General features: G+C 41.0%; 2 long non-coding RNA genes and 1 other non-coding gene across 3 annotated transcripts; 2 read left to right on the top strand and 1 right to left on the bottom strand.

Moving 5' to 3' along the window:
* Window positions 1–766: 766 nt before the first annotated feature.
* Window positions 767–839, bottom strand: TRNAT-UGU (transfer RNA threonine (anticodon UGU)). Its single transcript has one exon. It is a non-coding gene; the product is annotated as a tRNA-Thr (tRNA).
* A 2,661-nt stretch (window positions 840–3,500) lies between these two features.
* On the top strand, window positions 3,501–11,525 carry LOC133215746 (uncharacterized). The gene is made up of 3 exons (XR_009726479.1): window positions 3,501–4,149; window positions 5,489–5,610; window positions 11,164–11,525. It is a non-coding gene; the product is annotated as an uncharacterized LOC133215746 (long non-coding RNA).
* A 9,178-nt stretch (window positions 11,526–20,703) lies between these two features.
* Window positions 20,704–23,359, top strand: LOC133215745 (uncharacterized). The gene is made up of 2 exons (XR_009726478.1): window positions 20,704–20,830; window positions 21,852–23,359. It is a non-coding gene; the product is annotated as an uncharacterized LOC133215745 (long non-coding RNA).

Below are 23,359 nucleotides of genomic sequence, written 5' to 3'. Positions count from 1 at the left end.
CAACAGCTCTGAGAGCACCTTGCAGCATATGGACTGCAGGTGTTTGCCCTTCCACTTTCCAAAGTGTGTGTATTAATTCCCTTGCTTGCTGTTGGTAACGATTGCTGTAGTGTTTGCAATGCTAGAAACTAAGACTTGCTCAGAAGAGTTCTGAAAAACAACCCTGAATGCACATCTTAAAAGTGTGGTGCTCTAGAGTATTTGTGTGGACGTTTTTAGCCCTTTCTCTATAGTGTAAAAGCAAAAGTAAAAAAAAAAAAAAAAACAACAAAACAAAAACCCAAACAAACAAAAAAAACCCCACAAAATGACACCTCCCTTGTCTAGGTTCCAATACAGAAATAAAACCAACAGCTCGGCTTGCCTGACACACAGGCAACAGTCAGATAATCCTGTCCAGTTTATTCTCCACTCAGGGGCAATTTGTTCCTTCTAAAGCCCCTTAACAGCATTTTGCCAAAGCTCCCATCAGGGAAATTGTGATGTGAGCTGTACAAACACTTACTCAGCCATCCCCATGCTGCTTCCCAAAGAGCTTATTGCTCCCCCGACTCCTCTGCCAGCACAAAGAACAGCCATGAGATAATTTGGTGACCAGTATCGATGTTAACACTCAGACTATACCAAAAGCTTTCGCTTCTGGAGAGTTCCCCTTGCTGAGAAGCCCGCGGAGCTCGCACGCACGCTCTAGTCCGTTACCATCAAAAATACCCGAAAATGAAACTAGCTGCTGGGGGATGCAGTAGGACCTAAAAATTGCTTAACGAGGCCCCAGCGAGGATCGAACTCGCGACCCCTGGTTTACAAGACCAGTGCTCTAACCACTGAGCTATGGAGCCGCCGCTCGAAGTTTGTCCTGACTGTCACTAACGGGCACTGAAGCAGCTCTCCCGCGGCCCCCGGGGAAGCTGTCTCCCCGCCCTCCGCCGGAAGGGGCTCGCTCTGAGGCCGGCGTAGCAGACGCCGTCGACGGGAGTCCGCGACTTACCGGACGCTGCCAGATGCTCAGCGCTGCGGCTGCTTGCGGAGCGTCCAGGCCGAAGAACGGTGCCTGGGACGTTCGCAAAACCAGGAAATTAAAACTCGTCGGAAGCGCACACATCCAGTGAAGCAAAAAACCCGCAAGAGGAGAAATCAAAAATAGGCGAATGTCTGAAATAAAGCCTGATTTTTACAGGTTAGGAGTAAAAATTGTCACGACAAAGCCATGTAAGGTGGTGCAGGGTGTTCTTTCTGAAAAGGTTGGGTAGTCTGACGAAGTCTGAGAGCCCCTGCTGCAGCACAGATGTATTGCCCCGGGGGTCCTCCAGCATCATTTGCTTCGTGACACCTCTCAGCACTAAGCATTAACCTTAGAGTTTTTAGCATGTTCTCTCACCAGGTACCTGCAAGCCACGTTCACACAGGCTGTGGAGCTCAGAGAAGATGGAAGCTTCAGGTAATAGCTAATGGGTGTAAGGCAGCAATGCTGTAAGGCCCATTCCGGTGTACTGCATCCAGTGCTGATGCTGGGTACAATCACTTCTAACAGCACACATTAAAGCAGATGCCTTGCAAAGAGCTTTGGTAGCTTATGGCTGGACTGAACTTTTTGTGTGTGTGTATGTGTGTAAGCTGCATGCAGATTAAAGTTATTTAAATTCCAGTTGTATGCCTTTCAGAAAGCAGTATTCAGGGCCCTGACTTGATTCTGTAGTAATATCTGCCTCTATAGAATTCAGAGTTGGATCAGTGGGTGGGAAAAGCATGCAGTGGGGTGGCTGATAAACCTGGCTTGGCTTGGAGAAGTTTTATAAGGAATGTTACACAATGAAATTAAGTCCACAGGAGGATTGGGGCCTGGAGTTACTACATGCCCATCTGTGAACTCAGGAAAGTCAGTGGAATTCCAGCTGGAGGCTGTCGTGTAAGTGCATCAATGCACAAGAAGTCCAGAACATATTTAAGCGTTATTAAAAAACCCCAAATCCGCAAACACCCCAAAAGCCCACAACAACACTTTATGAAAACTTGTTAGATGTTACCATACTGCTCTCTTAAACTTCTGTTGTGTTCTGCTACTACACATCACTGCTAAGGGAGAACAAACAGAAGAGATTTCAACAAGTTCTGATGTGAGTGGACCTATCACCCCTAGGCAAGAGCTGCCCCAGATTCCCAATATAGGGCAAAGAGACCCTCTTCGGACAAGAATAATTGTGCTGGGTTTAGTATTTAATGCCCTTACATCCTTAAGAAAGTACTCAAAAACTAATGGGCACTTCTGCTGATTAAATTAACCTTGGAAAAGCAGACAATTGTGCACTAAAAACAGCAATACAGAATGCAGCTGATTGTTTCAGAACTGGGACTCACAAAGACAGGATTGTACAAAACCTGTGTGAGAGCTGGCAGCACAACTGAGGCAGCTGGCACTTCTCATTTCAGCTGGGGCTGACGACTGAAGTGAAAGATGTTCCTGCAAACACCCAAAGAAACACCTCAGCTATGGTACTTGAGAACAAACCTGAAAGTGGCAGCAACTATAAATGGGAGGAGTAAAGTATATTATGCATTCTTCAATGGAAGCATTATCAAAAAAACCCAAGCCCCACAATAACAATTAGACATAAATTGTTACCTCTCTTACCATTGTCTCAAATGGCTGAATTTAAGGGTTTGACAGCTTCGCTTTTTCTGTCCTTGCTCTCTTTTTATTCTAGGCTCATAATTTACAGCAATAAAATAGGATTGACTGGTTTTCATTTGGTTCTGGAAGATGTGTCAAAACTCTGTAGCAGGAATGCTGAATCTTGATCAAGCAGTAGTTTAGTACAAACATGAGTGGCAAGGTCAGGGATGTCTGAATTCAAGACAGTTCTCAAAATGGCGTTAATTGTGCTTTAAAATTTTTATGTGCTGCCACTTTGTTGCTATGTTCACAACACTTTAGGGACTGTACAGATTATCTCTGAAAACCCCTCTGATTACTATGGAAAGAAGAATCAACAACTAAACCAATAAGTCATTTACATTCCTGCCAGTACTCTTCTATCCCTCCAAACTGCTCTATTTTATCTTCGTACCCCAAACACATTAATATCTACTTGGGAATATTCCTTTAAACACATATTCTTATTTCACCTCAGTATTACGGAGTATCCCATCTTTTTATAAGAGGGTGATTCTTTGCATGTGCAGTCTAAAAATGCTTGTCTTACTTAAGCTGCCAGAATCTATTACTGCAGTAATCACGCCCTCACTAAGTGTACATCACTGCCTGAGCTGGGAAACCCTCCACTTCTTCAGTGCATCAGTATTGACAAAGCTAGTCCTTCAAATAAATTTTTAATAACCTTTTTATATGGTACTATATCACTGAAAGTTCACTGCATTTATTTTTGTCAGTTCAGAAGGCTGGGATTTCATATGAAAGGATTGGAAAGATTTTTCCGTTAGTGCTCTTAATTTTAAGGGCCCAAAAACATTAATGCTGTGAGCATTAATATTCTGGCCTGGTTCTGTGCATACTGCAGCTGGGCTAATGAGAGAAATCAGAAAAGTAGCTTTGTGGATTGGGAGCATGGCCAAATTGCAGGGATCTCCTACAGTCGATGATTTCTCCCTCTTTTTTCATTTTTTTAATGTCACCATACCAGAGCAGTGGCATAGGCTGCCTTTCATGTTACCTGAGACATCAAAGGGAAGTACTGAGAACCTAACTTACTGTTTTCCACTGACACTCATGCCTAATGAGTACAACATGCTGCAGAAACAGCATCCCTGTGCACAAGTGTCACGCTAGCCTTTGTTGCATTAGAGATTCTAGATTACAGCTTTCAAGCTCTTAGAAACTTTGAGCCTAAGTCTATTCACATCTAGCAACATGGTGACATGCGCACGCCTTGGACCATGGACTGGTTCTGCTCCTGAGCTCACCAGGTGATGGCATCCATTAGGACCCATAACAGGAGGCTGTAGGTGGGGGCAGCCGTGCCTGGCAGTATATTCCTCCATGCACCCAACTGCCTTGTTTCCCATGGCGTGTTAGGGGAGAAGCTTCTGCCCGAACAGTCACACAACATTCAAGTTGTTGCACACACACTACCTGAGACTTTAATTGCTGGAACAGGAGTCCCTCTGCAGGAGGTGGCTCCAGTGAACTGACAGGTGCCACTTTTGATTCCTGCCTCACATACACACACTCTTGGGCACTCTTCTTCCTTCCTTCCTCAGGCTCGACCCTTAGTTTCCCACAGTAGAGTCTCAGGCATTCAGTTCCATGGAAAAATAAATAATTGAGTGGTACAGCAAAAGGGACAGCTCAAGCTGGGTGCCCTTGGAGAGGGACCTTGGCAAAGAAATCCCTGGGCAATTATACCCTTAGGATTTATGCGCTTGCCCCTCATTTTAGTCCAGTGGGGATTTTTTGGTCTAGGGTATTCTAACACCTTACTGGATTTTTTCAGTGTTTTCCTACCAGCAGGTTGTTAACTGTTCTTATCTTGTTGAGCTGCAGTTTCTGCTGATGGTTGTAACCTCCTTATCTTCTGGTTTGTGCCTTTTGTGTACCTGCTTGTCAGCAGAGCATGGGACACTAAAAAAGTCTTAGACCTAAAAGAAACATTACTTAGCAACAACTAAAACATCAATGTGTTATCAACATCCTTCTCACGCTAAAGACAAAACACAGCACTGTATCAGCTTCTAGGAGAATTACTAAAATCTAACTCTATTCCAGCCAAAAGTGTATCTAGGTGAAAGTCCACAGCATAGGGCCCAAGGCTTCAGAAATCCAGCTATTCATGCTAAGCAAGTAAAGCTAAGCAAATAGCATACCAGACCACACAATACTGTAACTCTGACTCAAGCTATTTAAAACTTACTTGTTTAAACTAAATAATATCTCTCAACAAGCAAAATCACCAGCACTGGGCAAGTGAAGTGCCAGAGCAGAAGGTTCCTGCTGGAGCCATGATACAAATGTCTGACCAGTAAGTTTCCCGGCAATGAGGAGGAGGCAAAGTCCAAAGGGGAATGTTTGCAGGGTCAGCACATGAGACTTCAAAGATCTGCCCCAGCCAGTTGCCTAAATTCCCACTAAAGTAAGGGAAGAACCACCTCTTCAGTGGTAAATTGCGTGGTCACATCTCTGAAACTTTGTGTACTTCATTCTCTCACATTATACAGCTATAAAGACCACCTGTGTTTTCACTGTGCCAATCAGTTTCCTGAGTGAAGAACGAATTCCCCAAGAATGGACCAAGTGGACTTTGCTTCCTGCAAAAGTGACTGCCAAAGTCTCTTTGTTTCCCATCATAATAAAAAAAAAAGTCCATTTGCATTTCCGTCTTTTTAATACCTTCTGTATTCACTTCCATCACTGGTTTATATTTTCATTAGGAGGGTAGGGCAGGAGGGCTGCTCACTAGGCAGCCCTGTTTTGTATATAAAATAACACTGTAGCAAATGAAAATATCAAAGCAAGTTGTTGGGTTTTTTTTAACAGGCAAGCTGATAGGAAATGATTTCCCCATGGGACAGAGCCCCAGAGCCCAGAGTGGACTTTCCACACCATTTCACAGCTATCCAGGATAAGAACAGGCATCAAGCTACAGCAAGGTTCAACAGGTAATTTTCTCTGATACAAAGTGCATGCTGCTTATGCCATTAAACCACATCAATGCAATGCAGTCAGTATTACCCTAACTCGCCAAACTGCATTAACCATAATGGTTTCTCTCCAAGACTTTAAGGTGATGCATTTGGAATAATAGCTGCATAAGGCTGCTGGGAAGTCTGACTGAGTGTCAGCATCTTTGCAAAGGCTCGAGTACTTCAGCCTTCTTGAAGCAGGAAAAAAAACATCTCCCTGTGAACAAGCAATCTGATATTCATATAAAATACCATATTACCATAATTTTTATTTTGCACAGTGTGAAGGAGTAAAAGCAACTCATTCTGCCATTCCTATGGAAATGTCACTGGGCATTATCAGAAGACCAAGGAAGTACAACAATCTCTTCGAGAGTCCTGAGAGCTCTCAGAGGCCCATTTTGGTTTATATGGAATTTCAGTGTAGACAGTATATTTCACTGCAAGCCATATCACATCTCCAAATCCCTCAGTTACTTTCACTATCTGAGGCAGGGGGTAGGGAAGGGGGGGGGGGGGGGTGTACTACTTCCTCGTTTGATTTCAGCTGAATCCTCTGGAAAGCAGAACATCACTGTCCTGGGTTCAGCAGTAGCAGTCATTTTTTCTCCTTCTTAGTAGCTGGTGCAGTGCCGTGTTTTTTACTTTCGGCCTGGGTACAGCGCTGATAACACCGATGGTTTTAGTTGCTGCTCAGTAATGTTTACTCTGATCAAGGACTTTCTGAGTCTTATGCTCTGCCAGGGAGGAGGGGAAGCTGGGAGGAAGCAGGGACAGGACACTTGACCCAAACTAGCCAAAGAAGTATTCCATACCACAGCATGTCATGCCCAGGATGTAACTGGGAATTACCCGGAAGGGCTAGTTCACTGCGGGGTTGGAGCAGGTATGGGTTGGCACTTGGTCGGGCGGGGTGGGGCGAGTTATCGGTCGGCTGGTGGTGAGGTGTTTTATTCTCTTCCCTTGTTATTCCCCTTATCATTATTATTACTGGTGGTAGCAGCAGTGGTTTGTGTTGTACCTCAGTTACTGAACTGCTCTTGTCTCAACCCGTGGGAGTTGCATTCTTTTGATTCTCCTCCCCATCCCTCCAGGAGCAGGGGAGGGCAAACGGGGTGGTGGGGGGAGGGGGGGCAGGGAGTGAGAAAGAGACTGCGTGATTTATGGCTGACTGGTTTAAACCATGACAATCACTCTACCTATTTAATGTTGACATCCTCCTGTGAACAATGACAGGTGTGAAGGGTTTACGCAAGACTTCTTTTTACAATGTAATAAAAATTCTTATTGTTTTCTACCTGCACTGCTTTTAGGAGGCTAATTTAGAGTCTTGGGGCTATTCTAGTTGCAAATGTATAGTGAGCTATTTGTTCCAGTAATGGGCCCTGTACCAGTAAGACCATAATCTTCTGATAAAACATCTCAGTTTTGGTTGGGAAAATACTTCAAGTGTTCACATGGGACATCCACTGAAACTTCAGGCAGTCTCCTGCTCCATCTTGCTTACTCTCCATAGCAATATCTACTGTAAATTAAAACTCCACCAACTCAATTCAAACAGGCTGCAGGAGTGATGACTTCATGATCACCAGGTTGAGCTGCACCTCAAATCTGATAGTCAGTAGTTCTGCACTCTGTGGTCAGGAACCCCAGTTCTGTTTTCATGAGCCGCTGAGAGGTGGAAAGGTCAGGGCTAAGAAATACCATGGACCATGGCAGCCCAACCTAGGTGGTTAACCTCAGAGTTAACCCCAACGTGAAATTTGCAGATGGAAACAGGTAGCATTTTTCTGTCTGTTCTTAGAAATGAGACCCATGGTCCCAGCTCTTTCTTAACTACAGTGAAGAGTTTGTGAACTTCAGTAGCCTTCCAGCTGTAATTCTGTCTAACAGAAATCTCAGTTTCAAATATCTAGTTATGGTAGTGGAAAAAAAAAAAGGCTCTAAGCCAGAAATTAATTGTTTGATATGAAAAGATCTGGCTTTTTAATTAAAAAAAAAAAAAGGACAAGTCCAGCTTCTGAAGTAGATACATTTAATTTTCCAAATATGGGTGGGAAAGTGCTTTTAAAATTGGTACCCACACATGCCAATTTTATCATTATAATTTTCTTATTGTTAATGTACTTTTTAAGACAATGTAATCATTATACCCATTGCCTAGTTAATATCACAGTGATAGTACTGAGCCTTGAAATATAGCTCTTTAGGGACTCTCTCAATATGCTGGTGCTTTTCACATATTACACTATTACTATTTATTTACACAAATGACAAAAAGATCTATGCATTTATATCACAATGATTTGAATTCTTGTGGAAGAAAAGTATATCTGACGAAAAGTCATCATCAGACCTCCTGACAGTATCTTCAGTGTGTTATTAAGGACTATTCTGTCAAAATGCCAAGTTTCTTGTTTTGAAAAAATCTCAAAGAATTAATTTAAAATTACAGCATTGTACAATACATAAAATCAGTCTGTTTCTCATAAGGCTGAAAGTCATATTTTAGAAAGCATTTATTGTAAGAACTATTTAGATAATGAAAGTAAAGAAAATCTAATTTAATTTTCATATTTATGCAGTTTGTTTGCTTTTTCATTTAATTTTGATTGGACAATGAAAATAGACCACTTTTTTCCTTGGCAATGTCAGTTTTCTGGTTGTCATTCACTTGCCAAGGCTGCAGTGATTTGGTTTCAGATACCTCAGGGGAAAAGGTCAAATCCTGTTTTCAGTGGAGGGGTGAGCAGGTTAATTCTTGAAAACACGTATAGGTAATTTAGTCAGATCAGGGCCTGCATGTGACTGCATTGGTGACGGTCAGACAAACAGCACATACAGACTGCTGTGAAGGTTTGAATCACACATTCCAGTCCTCAAAAGTCAGTGCAAGACCCACCAGAAAGTTCGGCCTTAAGCTGTTCCCTTCCCACACTCACAGACAGGAGGCAGTACTTGGGTTTGGTTTAGTTCCAGGAGCACCTGGGTTTTGCTCAGGTTCCAGAACACAGGGAGCTGACACAGGGACCTGAACTGCCAGTTTGGGTCCCAATAAGGCAAGCTCAATTAGTTCATCTCAGTGACTGGTTCTGTCTTGTTTAGCATGACAAGCAGAGCTTGGCTAAGTGAAGTTGCCTCTGGAGAACAAGAAAGTGATCCACAGCTGTAAGGAGAGGTTTTTCAAAGGTGTTTTAAGACCTAACTCCAACCAGTGGGGTGCAGGCCACTGTCCAAGTTAGAAGTCTACTTACCTGTGACAATATGGACATTAGTTCTTGGAAGACAGTTAAGCGCATGCCTCTCATTTGTACAGTTACTGTTAACTGGAGTAAAAGTCCACATTCAAAGGTCCCTGTCCTTCAGTGAAACAGAGCTACAGACTCTATCTCAGTAATGGGCTGAAGCTGTATCCGACATGCCCTAGTTTCCCGGGGTCTGGATTCAGATTGTCTGGTTTCAGTACTTCTTTTTTTTTCTTTCTTTTTTTTTTTTTAATCCTAAATCCCTGAGATCTTCCAGTGAGGTAAAAATCTAACTCAGTAGAATCTGTTTTCAAGTCCTGCAATTGCTGAGTACAGGGACATGAGGGATTACAGCTAGGATAATCTTTCAGTTTACAATCCTTCCTCTTGGAGTTGTTCGGATTGTAACAGGGAGATTTTATTATGGTTTAATGATAAACATCCTCATTCAGCCAAGGCTGTTACAAGAACCTGATTTCTTGCAGATTCTTATACACTAGGGGGTGCAAACATCCTTTTAATGAGCCTAGAAATAAATGGTCTTACCAGTACCAGCAAGGAAAGTGTCTGGTCCTGTACTAAAGCTTATGTGGAAAATACCTCATTTCCTAAGTCATGTTTGGCTCATAGAAATGAATAAATAAGAGCACCTCTCTCAGTAACAGCTTTTTGATGTTTTCTGGGTTTACATATGGAGCAGAGAAGATGTTAACGTAGGAGTTACATAAGAGGAGTCAGAGCAAGCCTGCTTTGCATGCCATTGCCTGCAGCTTTCTCATGTCCTGTGGTGACTCAGACATTGCTGTAAGCTCCGTGGAGGGACAGTCTCAACTTTTTACCTCTACATTTTCATATCATTGTGTAACAAGCTAGTCATCTGACTCAGGCACTGGCTGAAGTCCTTATTTCAAAGCACTTGTTTTTCTGGTCTTACTTTAAGACCTGGCTCTTGCCAGTCATGGTGTGAGGCACAATGAGTTAAGCAAGGCAATATTGTTTCACCTGCATGGGCTCCATCTGACAAAAGTGCTGATTTTCTCAGCTTGTGCCAACAGAGCATTTAAGCATTTACTTAAACGTGATGGGATTGCTCACATGCATAAGCATTTATCATATGTTTACGTACCCAAAAAAGCAATGGAGCAGTGCTGGGTACAAGCACAGAATTCCAGCTCCAGCAACAGTAAGCCTTCAGTCCCTTTGCTTATGCTTCTTTACTTACTCACGTGTCTTAAAGACTCACAGATAAGGAGCAGAGCATCTTAAGAGATATCCTCCTCTCCTGATAATGCATTCTCCTTTTAGGTCACAGAAATCATTCTGCAGCTACAAAGAAATGCTTATGAATGCAGGATCCTCTAGTGCAACATTTCTTCCTTTGCATTTATTCATATGCTCATTCCTTATCTCAGTAAGGCATTATCAGAGCCAGAAAGTCCCTTCTCCTAAGTCATGTACACAATTGACTAAAATCTGAACTCATAAATTAAGGTTGGAAAAAAATCCCATGGTTTAATACACTTAGGCTTTTACATCTGTGTTTCTTATATTCCATTTCTCCAAATGCATGGAGGTTTTGCAGATGTCTTTGCATCTCAGACACAAATGCCATTGTGATTTATGGAACCCTACTTAAATACATCAAACTGCCTGACTGCAACTTCGTACCACCAGCTTTTACTTCTCCAGAGTGTTTCATATTACTTTCTTTTTTTCTGTATTACCTTCTATGCCACTTCATCACTACATCAAAACAAAACAAGTGGATTAAAGCAGTTTAATGCATTATGGTTAAATATTTCTTTCTAAGGGAGAGCAGACCATTCAGAACACCATTAAGACAGAATCCTGATTGAATCTGATGCAGCCATAAACTATCTTAAATGAATGTTAATAGAGAAGGACAATTATTGTTGACTTCAGAATGCAAACAAGAACTTCAGACACTGATTCCTATCAGCCCATTAGAGCTGGCTGAATTCTGCACAGTTATAACAGTTGCTTAGCAATGGCAAATAAGCTGTTCTGTCCCTTATCACTAGAGGTATAGTTAGAACAATACCTATTATTGAACTGAATAGGTATGAAATTAGTTTATGTTGTTCCTCTTTTTTAGATGGCACTTGGCAGCAAAGTGAGCTGTTTAGGCTGCCAGCAGAAGCCATGTGTTTTTTTTTTTCCTGAAGCTATCTATGGAGATAAAATGAAACTGAGGCTTTGCTGTGGCTGTTTATCTGAAAGCATCATCAAAAAAAACTTTGCTTGTGTTTGTTTGTGTGTGCAGGAAGAAAGAGGTTCTCCTTCAAATGTCTTCTTTGAGTTAATTTCCAGGGATGTGACAACACTAACAACTACAGCCTGTTCAAAAAGCAAATAGGGCAATACTGCATTGCAATGCCACCTCCTCCCTCCTTCCCTCACAGGCACCACCTCTGATGAAATACCTCAGCTCTGATCTGGGGGAACATACTGGAGATGAAGCCACTAAAGCCACTACCCAGAAGAACACTTAAGCATTTGTCATTTACTGTTGCAGTTCCTGTCTTTTAAGTGTGCATGTTCCAAAATGGAGTCCACACAGCTGCAGAACTCAACATCTGCAGCAGCATTCACACCCAGCATGCAGCTGTGCAGCCACCACAGTAGGCAATGCTTAGCAGTGTGGTGTAATTCCTGCTTCTGTAAGGTCTTAATTATGTCTTTCTAGTTAGGATTTGTACTCACAGCTCCTGCCTCTCACAGGAGTAGCCCAATAACATGGCTGTAGGCTACTTTGAGGTAGAAGCTTAGATGCAAGACAAACTGAGCTTAGACAAGTCTTGTACACCCAAGCAAAAATTTGTCAGACTTCAAATCTGGTGCAATAAAGTATGAATTGGTTTAAGTACAGTTGAATAATTTCAACTGAAAAACTGAAGAATGCTTCTACTTTTTCAATAGACTAGTTTTGTAGCTGGTACTTTAGGGCAGTGAAAGAGTTGGGTTTGAATATCTCCGGTTGAGGAAATACTTTAACTTTCATCTTTGTGAATTCTCTAACAGAGAGAAGCACTAAGCTACTGAAGATATAACGTCACTGCTTACTCTGTCTCCAGCTACATTTTATAGAAAATAGACAGCTGCTGTTGGACCCACATAGCTGAACCTTATAGCTGATTCTCGGTGTACAAAGTGTAGCAGCGTTGGTTTATGGTTTGCACATCTTTCCATCTGAAGCAGGTTTGAAGCTATCAGATTCATTACGCCAACAAGCACCCACAATCTGAGAACAATTTAGGGTTTCCTGTGATGCACATCACTCTCATGTTCCATGAAAGGAGCTTCCTACCAACCTCACTGCCTTCCAGAAGGTGGCAAATGCTCCCTAGTTCATTAATAATCCATGTAACTTTCCAGTGTACTTCATGGAAAAAAAAAAAAATCATTCAATTTTTGCTTGAGCTACTGGGTTCTTATTATGCCTACGGTATTAATCAGTCATTTACACTGATTCAAATCATCCAAGTCAATATTTTACTAGTAATTTGATTGCAATAACCAGGCATAGTTGAACATGAGCTTAAAGCTGAAGTCACAGGTGAAAGGTTTGATCAGTCATTCTTACCTGAATTCCTGTCCTGCAGCTAAATATCTGCTTCCAGAAAACTAAATGAAAAAATTAAATTCTCAAGAAGAAATATAAAATGGAGTGGAACTACAAAATTTGCCATTAAAGTTGTAAAGGACTTCACATGGGAGAACCACAGCCTGGAAGATGGGCAGGCTGAAAACGGTCTTTGGCTGTCCAGTCACCAAGTGGTCAGGTACAGAGGGTGCAGTCCAGGGACCAGGCAACAGCGGGGCCATCTGGATGTTGAGGGGGACCTGGAATCAAGACTGACTGTTAGAGGCACATGGGGGGGGTCCCAGGAACCTGGAACATCAGTGGGCTTCCTAGGGGATGTGAAAGCTGGGCTGACCGTAAGTGAGCTATGGTCTTGGTGGAGTGCCTAAAAGGGCAGAGCGCTTGCCAGTCAGACCTTCTCAAAACAAGAACATCATAAGCATTTCCTCCCCAGCTTGATGCACAAAATCTCAGCTGGCCCATACACAGTTTCAGTGATATTAGCAGGATTTCCAGACTTCTACAGTGCAGGTTTGCACAGCCTGAAGTTAGAAAAATTATGAGAACGGAAGTGATCAGGAGAGCAGTCAAAAAAAGTATTTCAAAATAAATGACACAGCAAAGTAGATAAATGAGGTTGTCCTGATCATATTTAAGTCAATAACAAACTTTGTGTTTTGTTTTTGTTTTGTTTTCTTTGGTTTTGTTTTAAAAGAATGTTGCAACAGAAATTCTAGTGTATCTGTACAGAAGCCAGGAGGGGCTAGCCCAAATTTGATGCAGGTTATAAACGGAATTAGAAAAAAGCCAGTGCCAACCATGAGAAACTATGTAAGAGCAAATAATACAAATATAAGAAACTATATAATAATAAATGTCTGGAAAAAGATAAAAAATGCAACAGATTTTCTTTCCAGGTGTGCATAAGGTTATTATTTATAGTTCACTTGTTGTTAACATGACTGCAGCAGAAACATGTGGGCACACACAGTCCTTGCCATGTAGTACTTACAGGTTACACTTCGAAAACACCGAAATGACTGAAATGGTATGAGGACCCTATAGTAAACCCTTATTTGCAATGTCCTCAAAACAGCCCTCAGAAGGGCCAAGCAGAGTTGGCACGTCAGGCTGGTGTGAAATAGCTACAGAGAGATCCCAGTTTTCTCTCATGGGGATGCCTGCTACAAAACAAGGCGTGGGCTTCCCAGTTGTGAAGCGTGGTGGGGTACATGGTGTTTGTGATGTATTAAATAGACAATGTTTCAGAATATTTGAGCATGATCGTAACTAAACATTGGGGTTTTGACCCATCACATAACCCTGCGCACCAAGGAAGTCATCTAAGGCTACAAATGAATCTGTCCCTAAATGCCAACAGATGTTCCAACTCCATCTCTTACCCTCTGTTGTCAAAACTCTTCACAGGACCTTGTAATCTCACTAATACTCACTCTTGAGGCTTGCAGACTAGATTATGGCTTTAAAATACGAGGCTTCCCAGTATCTCTGTCGAATCCTACACCATCTCTGTTGTTGTCTCACATCCCTGAAAAGATTAACAACATTTCCAAGGTTTCAAATATAGATATTTCTTTCCAGAGCTGTCTGCTTTGCCTAGCATGAGCAATGCTGTTTTCATTTAAGTAGCTCTGCCCACATCACTCTATTTTTAAAGCTATGACAATTGTTGCATACCACAACTGTCTAATGGCAGGATCCAGAGTTCTGGCTCTAATAGCTGTCATCTACTGCAACCCAACTGAAAATTTTTATGAGGTCCCCTCATTTACACCAGCCAAGTCTGTGGCATGCAAAGACTGTGTGTCTCAAATCCAGTGTAGGATCCTATTTATGTTCAAGTATACTCAATATAGGAAATGTAATTTTTTAGAAAAGCAAAACAAAACCCAAGCATGGAATCCTGCCCACGCTGAAGTCAGTAACAGTTCTGCACTCCAGTTACCTGGACTGGGGTTTCACAGTGAGGATTTCACTGCCTACTTTGACCTCTAAAATTGTCTGCTAATGTTTCACATTTATAATAGCTTTTTATTAAGTTTTCATGTAATATGTTTTGTGAGCTCTTAAACAAGGATTTCTGAAGGAGGAGGAGGGTTTGCATCACTCACCAGTGAACAGCAATCTCACGCAACTTTTAAGAGAAAATCAGCTCCAAGTGTTTGCAGTAGTTTTGCCACGGAGTAGCTCTCACCTGCAATTTGGTACTCTGCTTCCCATCTCTTGTGTTAAGCTACTGCTGGATGCTGGAATTGAGGTTAAAAGAAAACAGAACAGAAAAAAAGCTGTCTGTATGCAAACTACTGTCAATTCCGCCAACAGATCTTTTCCTCCTTTAATGTGTTATGTATAGTTCTCTCAGGTGTTAATTAAAACAGCAGCATGAGCTTCCAGGAAGTTTTGTGGTGATTTAAATGATTTTTTTATTTTTTTTTTCAATGAGCGTGTCTCTTTGAATCAGTCCTGCTATTACAATGCACTGTTAGCAGGAGGCTTTGTCCTTACCTCATTACAAGAGAAATACTACACACAACATACTTTGCACTTTGTGTTCCTATCAGCGGGCAAAAATGAATACCAAAATTTCCACCTCAGCAACTAAGCACCGCATATACCATGATTACAAGCTATATTACTGTTTCCCATACTCTGGCATCTAAGCTTGGCCTTATCCAACTTCCCCATCAATCACTGCACACGACTCTTTGGTTCCATGTCATCATATTTCCATAATCATTAATCATGTTATCCAATAAATTCTTGAGCAATTATTTAAGTTGCTCTCTTAACAGCTGTCCACTTCGCATATTGCCACCTTGGCTGCTCATTTACCAGCATTCCTTTGATCTGGAAATCGTTCAATCAGATCAATAACATGTAAGGAAAATGCAAATGGTTTGAAACAAGATGAATTCTTTCATGTGGAATATTCACATTTTTAACAAGCCTTTCAACTCTGCAGCTGAAGCTTCTCTTTATAGTGATAAAGTTCTTTATAACGATTTAACAAATTACAGCTAGATAACTGCAAAGCGTATTGCATTTAGCAGCAGAATAAGTGGTGGGTGTGAGGAGGAGCTGGGGGCTCCCAGTCACACATACACTGGCAATCCTCCTTCCCAATGACCCAGGAGACAAGATGCCAGACTTCTGCCTGTGGGAGACAGATGTAGTGAGAGACAAAGGCCATTTGCACATTCAGGTCTGTGGGTAATGGTCTCATTTATCCCTGCGCCTTCCCAGCAGTCTCAGACATGCCTTTCCATTCCTTTGTAGGTCTGCCTTGCAGACTCTTCCCATCAAGCTCTACTGTTCCTTTCCCACCTTTTCCTCCCCTTTCCCACCCCTTTCTCCTGTGCATTGCTGTCGCAGGACTACTGACTTTGGGGATCATTTTTGTTGGTCTGGTTTTGCTGATAGGTTTTGTCATGTGTGAGAGGACCTCTTTGACTTCAGGAAGATATACAGCTCCGGTCTGTCTGTCAAGAAGATGCATGAGGAATAGGCAAGATTACTAAATACAGTTTACTATCTGCAATGACTAAATGCCAAATGCAGATACAAATTGTAAGTGCACCTGGAAAGCTGATTAATTAAAAACCCTGGCACTGCAGACAAATGGTCAAGGTTTGGATGTTACTTTGTCAGTATCATCTTACTCTTCCTAGACTCAGGGCAGATTATCATCAAGATTTTTTTGGCCTCCTCTACTGAAGTTTTCTTAAGGATTTTAGTAGTTTAAAACAACACTTTTTCTGCAGCACAGTTTTCTAATGATACCAATTCTCTTAGTCACAATTTACCGTGGTACTATATTAATTTCCCACCTGAAGAAGACAAAAAGGGAGGAAGAAAAAGTAATATACATCTTTATAAATTATTATATTCTGTGCTTTATTTGTTGAAATGAAGGCTGTGTGATGAATGCTGCTGCATGACTGTGTAGTTCATCATTTTACTACAAACCCCCACAGCTAACATTTGTATTGCAATACTATGCCCAGGCCTCCAGTGAGGCAGTCCCCCATGCTGAATGCTGTACACATATAATGAGTGACAGGCCATTCCTCAAAGACCGTATGAGCTAGACACAAGAGACTCCTTCTAATCAAAGATGTGTCCTTTCTCCAAATGGATGAACAACACATTTTGTTTCTGTGACACTTGTAGCTACAGAAACTCTGGGGAGGCAAGAGGAGGACACTTTTTATGATGCTTTAGGTAGAGGCTGAAGAAAGAAGTCTGCCTTTACAGGACACAGAAGGATGAAGTGAATAGCACTAGAAGAATCTGGAAATAGCTAAAAGCGATCTTCCTGTGGTATGGGTGGAGTACAGACTTCTGTGGCACAGCAGTATGGTTTCACTGCCCCTCATTCAGGGTAACTTATTTGCCTCTTGCCTGTCTTTGCCACTTATCAATAGTTTAGTCCCCAAGTTCCTGCTGATAAATACAGGATATATGTAGAGAGTTACAGGATCAAATACACAACCTATGAATAGGTGTTTGAGTACAACTCATTCTTTTAATGCACATAGTTACTAAAATATGGTAATTCATGTGAGAGTTATGAAAATATGTATCTGTATAACATCTGCACTGACTAGGTAATGTAAGGGTGTAATACTTGATCTCAACTTCAAAATTTTATTTTAAAAGTTTGTTCAAATCTGATGCAATTTGGTACTTCCCTCTTGGCAAGATACATCATAACCTAGTCCTGAAAGAGTAGAAAAATTGGGAAGACTGTGAAAAGGTTCCTGTTACATGTGATTTATATATCCAGTTGAAATCCAGGACACCTTCTATTCAGGTCAACGTGAACACTGCCATTGAGCTCAAAATGGGCAATATGACTTCCAAACAGAATATTACAGAATGGTTAAGCAAATGACAAATAGGTGAGTTGAAAACTGACTAGTATAATTGGACAGTGCTTTGGGGGGACGTTCGATACCTTGAAGTACAGCTCTGTGCTGAGTAAAACATCCTTATTGCAAAGATTTTGCTCTTAAGACATGCAGAAGAAATCTGTAGGCATAAGAAGATGCACAAATTACAACAGCAGGTCATGTCACAAGTTGGCATAATAAATGGCATAGTATCTTTGGCTTTGGCAGCTTTCATGAAGCTTTCATGAGTTCATGCGAGCAATGAGAATTTCTACCGCTATGACACTGTCCATTGCATGTTTCTGAACTGTATGAGGTACAGTCAAGTTGTGAGATAGCTAATACTAATGTGAAATTTTGGGGAAAAAAGGTTGTTGACCACCACTGGGGAGCCAGCTAGGTGTTTAAACATATGTGTCTAGTGCCACTTTAAAATTCCTTAGGATTTCTCAAGATGGTTGCCAAGATGACTCTTCAAGGTGACCATAGAAAGGATGCAAAGGGACACGTGATAACTGTTAGCTCATCTGACTACAATAGTACTTAATAGCTGCTAGTAGGATCCCAAAACCCACTGCTGCCCTCCATGCAGAAGAAAGAAAAATGCTCCTAAGTGCTAAGCAGCAGCAGCAGCAGCTCAGCAAAAGCATGCAAATGTGAGTGGAGGAAGTTATGTGTAGGGGTAATATTTAAGTTGAAAGAATAAAATTGGGAGGAGGAAGAAATAAGAGAGATGGCTTGGGGGAGGAAGGAATAGCATGGAATAGATGTTCCTTTTGTGGCATATATAATACTACCACTACAAAATCTGCTTCCGAGAGGGACATGGCCTGGCCAGGCAGGGAGCTGCTGCTGCTGGTGCTGCTGACAGCAGTGGCTAGCAAATAAAGTGTGGTAAGGGGGCATAGCACAGAAAATGAAAGAGTGTCAAGGGAATGAGATATAGCTGGAAAATGAGAAAAAAGACGTTCAAGTCCATCCCATTTTACACAGATTGCAGTGGGAGAATGGTGTTTTCTGATGATATGAGCCAGTGCTCACCAGTCTTGCCTGATGGACACTAGCCCATGTTCCTGAGGCAAAAACCAGCCTGGCCTTGCCCTGTGTTTATCCCTGTGATTCCTAGTCACTTGTATCTGTTCTCTTTGTTACTTTCCAGACAGGTGCCAGTAAAATGAAGGTGGCTGACACTCTTTTAGATAGTTTTTAAACTGGATTTCCTTCTTTAATTTTGTTGGGTTTAAGGAATGGCATTTACATATTGACTTATACAGAGATGTTCGAATACCATACTAGAGGACCTCAGTGATTCATACAAATAGCTTTTGGACTCACTAAGAAGGAAGACAACCAAACATGCTAATAACAGCAAGCATCAAGAGCCATAAAATATTACCTGAGACTTGTACCTTAATTCCAACTGTATCATCACTAAGCTCTTTAAAGGCTACTGCAATATCCAAAATGCCATAAAAATCTTTTGACTCTGTCTTGCTTAAAATTAGTGAATCCTTTGTACTGTGGTGACAGCTGCCTATGAGCTAGAAAATTGCAAATCAGTTTAGCACAGGGTGATCAGGTACAATAATTAACAATTTTACTAGAGTATGTCAGAGACTAAGAAATGAGAGTGAAATCCTGATCCTAGTGAAACCAATATTCTCAGGGACTTAAGGGGTCAACTCTTCACTCTCCAAGTTTTATATCATCTGGATAAAGATTTTTTAATATGATTGCATAAATAATATAACTGTATTGGTCTCTTGGCAAAAAGTATTTGTTTATATGAATAGCTGTTACAAAAGTATGTCAAGAGGAAATGTTTCAAAGAACATGCATGATGCTGTAACAAAAAAATCTATTATAATGTCTCATTTTCTATTAAGTAACTGTAAAATATTTTACTCTTTCTGGTTTTTGTTTTTGTTTTGCAATTTGTTTGGTTTCCAAAACATTTGAAACTGAAATCGGGCAATGTACAGATAGTTGCAATGACTGAATCTTATTTAACCTGGTGAGAGGCTTTCAAAGAGCTGGTCTCTATCAGTGATCCCAGTAGTATGGACATCATTGCTGATACTCTACAGTCTGGGGTGATACAAGCTAGCATTTGTATTCCTGGATCACATTTCCCACAATGGTTCATCCTCTTAAGTTCTTCTTAGGTGTAGCTCACCCAGATGCTCTGTTTCCACTTGTGGTTCACAGTTGCTACTAATGAAGTGAGTTTATTTCTTAAAAACCAGCTTGCACTGCTGGATGTTAATGTCTCTTCTGGCATTGCTGTTTCTAAGCAATAAACAAAGTCTGCAACCCAAACCCAGGGTAAAAGTAACAGGGAAGTGAAAGCGTATGAGCTATGAGAAACTATCCAGAATTAATTCTATCTGGAAGTATCCTAATAACAGTAGCTCCTTCACTCACAGCCTCAACTCATTCCACCAGGAAAAAATTAAAGCTGGAAGCAAAGCACTCTTAGGGCTCAAAGGCAAGCAGACAGATGGAACTGCGGAGTAAATACAGGCAGACTGACAAGGCACAAAGCTGCTTTAGAAATAACTTCCAGTAGCAGAAGTCTACCAACAGGGAAAGGTCATTTGTAAGGTTTGTTTAGACCAAGGAAAGACTAAACACTGTGTGCAGCTCTGTGGCTTTCTAAGACAGAAGAGGTTTTCCACAGGCCACCAACTTCTTCTTTGGGAAACATGGACAAGATATTTCAGAAGTCCTGTCTAAAAACATGTAATGAAGCATGTAGAAAGTAATACAATGATTTTTTGAGTCAAAAGTGGCTTGTAACAGGGAAGTTTACTCATCTTCCCCAGCAACGATATTACGTAAGTAAGTGGAAGGGGTATTGGAGAGATCACACATGCTGAGAACTGCAAAAGCCAATTGGCTTCTTTAGCTTATCACTTCCAAGTAAGTGGATGGGGTTCTACTTCTATGGTTTTGCTTTGTGTTCTGTTACCAATTGTCATGGAATTAGAAGCACTCTTCTTCAACAGCCATCTCCTATGGAAAAGTTTCTTTTCCTCCCCTCTTTAATTTCTGCATATCCAGGGATGAAATCTCTCCACATTAACCAGAGTACTGGCTGGAAAAAGATGACCCTGAATGTGTAAGCACAAATGACTACCAGGCTTTTCATGACACCAGTAACCCTGGAAAGCTGTGTCCATCACTAGAGTTGGCAGAAGAAAACTTTTATAGCCCCTCTGTGGCTTGGTTTTGATAAAGCAGCTGCTACCTTACACTCGTACTTCATGCCATCCTTTGTGTTGCAGCAGGTGTACGTAAATCATGGAAAAAGCAAGATGCCTATCTGCTGGGTGCCAGCATTCAAATAACACTCAGAGCAATCTCTGCTGTGCAATGTAAATAGACACGGCCTTAATTTTTTAATCCCTCGTCCGTACTCTCCAGTACACAAGGTATGTAACAAGGATCATTATTTTTTCCATTCAGTGCTCAGCCAATTTTGGCTCATTTTTGTTCCTGGAGATCTCTACTGTGCATCTTATATATACTTAAAATAAATACACCATCTGTAATTGGATCCTAACCAGCCAACACTAAACAATCCTGTCTTCAATGATACTCAAGATGTGTTTCTAATATGAGCAGAAGGCTCTTCTTTATGCTTTAGCCAGCAATTAATAGAGGGTATATTTGTTACCAATATGTAACAAAACTTACTATAAAATAAAAAAAAAAAAAAAAAAAAAACCACTTTAATTTACACTTTAACCCAACTGGAGAAGATATTCATAAGCCAGGCAAAGAAAATGTCCAGAAGAAATAGCTATTCAGTCATTTCCCATTTATCATTTGCTCAGTCACATTAAAACATTTGAAATCTGTATTATTTTTCTCCTTTAGATGAAGTGCTGAATTTTTCTGAAAGGCTGCATTTTTGTTCAGGATTGCGTTGTTAGGATTTTGCTTTACAGTGGCCATATGTTTCGGCATATAAATTCAGATCTGAAAAAAACAAACAATTACCTGAGATAAGGCATAGGAGATTTGCAACCCCTTCTCACTATTTCTGTTTCTCTTGTTGGCTGATGAAAACAGACCAACCAGCCTCCAACTCTGCTTATTTGCATCAATGCAAACATACACAAGCTGCATGCACATCACAAATTTTCTGAGCACGCTGTGAGTGGTAAAATATCCTTTAACCTGTTTTTATCATTCTCTTTTACAGCCAGCTTCCTGCATTCATTTAAAAAGAGACAAAATAAGCATTACAGTCCTGGTTGTAATCATGACATTTCATGAAATTAATATTATCTATTATACAAGGATGACATTACATACTGTGCTATTTAATTAGCCATCTAATAGCTTTACTGACCTCTTGTATTTCTTCTTTCCAGCCTGCTTTTTATGTTTTGTGCTTGCATGCATTTTTCCCTAATTTTGTTTTCTATTTCTTTCATTTATGAACAGGCTTTGTTACACAGGAACCTGTCAGCTTTCTCTTTGGACTGTACCATCCCACCATCTGCAGATGGGACTGGGTTGCATCAAGGCTACCTTTACTCAGGTATCGCCTAGTGACTCAGACTGTCCTGCTTACTAGACACTCTCTTGTATGGAAAGTCTTTTCATGTCCCTAGCTGGATACAGGCTTTTGTTAACTCATCCTGTATGTGTGTTAACTCAGTTGAGAGAAAGAAGGCTAGGGAGGCTGGTGAAATAAAGACTTGAGAAATAGTCTAAGGAAAGCACTTGAGCTGAAACAGTGAAGAGAGGTGGTGGCTGGCACAGGGACAGTTAGGACACACTCCATAGCGGATACCCATCTTCATCCAGAATCCACTCTTCCTATGGAGCACTCAGTGCTAGAGGAAAAGGCTGAGAATTTTCCATGCGTGGTCACTGCAGTCAGAAGAGCAAACTAACAGTTTTGTGGTGTGTGGGAATTCCTCCTTTCACTCTATGGATCTGCACTGTCAGTGTTCTCACAGAAATTCACTGTGCCAGATGAAAGGGAAACTATTCTCATACTCCTTGCTGGCTGTGCTATATAGGGGAGGGATCCTTCCCTCCTATTCATGTCTTAGACCCCTGTGAGGACCATATTCTAGCATAGAGGCCAGCAGAAAAATCTGACATCCCTCATGGCAGAAAGAAAGGAAAGCTTTTTCCCAACAAAAGGGCTAGTCATGCCATTTACCCTCCAACCAACTAAAAATTTCCCTTATGCAAAGTTAAGAAGAGGGAACCAGACAAGCAGAAAGACTTCAGGATTTTTCTTTTCCTTTTCCCACTGCATAGTTAGAGGAATAAAAGCAGATATCTGTGAAAAGCCACCATGGACTGAGCCTGCAGTCTGATAAACAACAATAACCTTTTTCTTGACACTAATTCCTTTATTATATTTTTAGAAGAATTTAAAAGCCACTTATTTTTGAAAACTATGATTTCAGGAAAAAGTATAATTTTCACATTTCCTCTGATGTGTTGTATGCCCTGCTGTGTTATGACATTTCAAGTTTCATCAAGTCACATTAATTTACATTCTCACATGTTTTCTCAGTGGAACCTGCTCTTTGGGTCTATTTTATTCATTGCTTGATCACTTTAATGTATTTGTATTACTGAATACTTGGGCCATATTAACTGATCTTTTCATACCCCATGCTTGCAATTCATTAGCAATCATTTCTCTTCTCTGCACGAAGAAAGGAAAAAAGAGATGAGAGAGAGGGAAAATGAGAGAAAGACAAAGACTTGGGAAGAAAGTGAACAGCAATTTAGTACACAGCCTGGGATGCAGCCTGCTCTGCTGCTTGGGATTTGGTTATATTGGGAAATTTTCTCTGGTGTGACCAGCACAGATTGATGAGCCAGTAGAAACCTGAGTAATAAATGCAGTTAACTGGTGTAAGCCATTCTTTATTTCAGCTTTTGTAAGCTTGTTCAAAGCAGTGCAAATACGTTTGTGTTAGAGA

The sequence above is a fragment of the Neopsephotus bourkii genome, unplaced genomic scaffold (genome assembly GCF_033783945.1).
Source record: "Neopsephotus bourkii isolate Nb327-2 ecotype Australia unplaced genomic scaffold, CSIRO-AGI_Nbou_v1 NB_998, whole genome shotgun sequence".
In the NCBI taxonomy this organism is placed as follows: domain Eukaryota; kingdom Metazoa; phylum Chordata; class Aves; order Psittaciformes; family Psittacidae; genus Neopsephotus; species Neopsephotus bourkii.
This window is presented reverse-complemented; position numbering and strand designations above follow the sequence as displayed.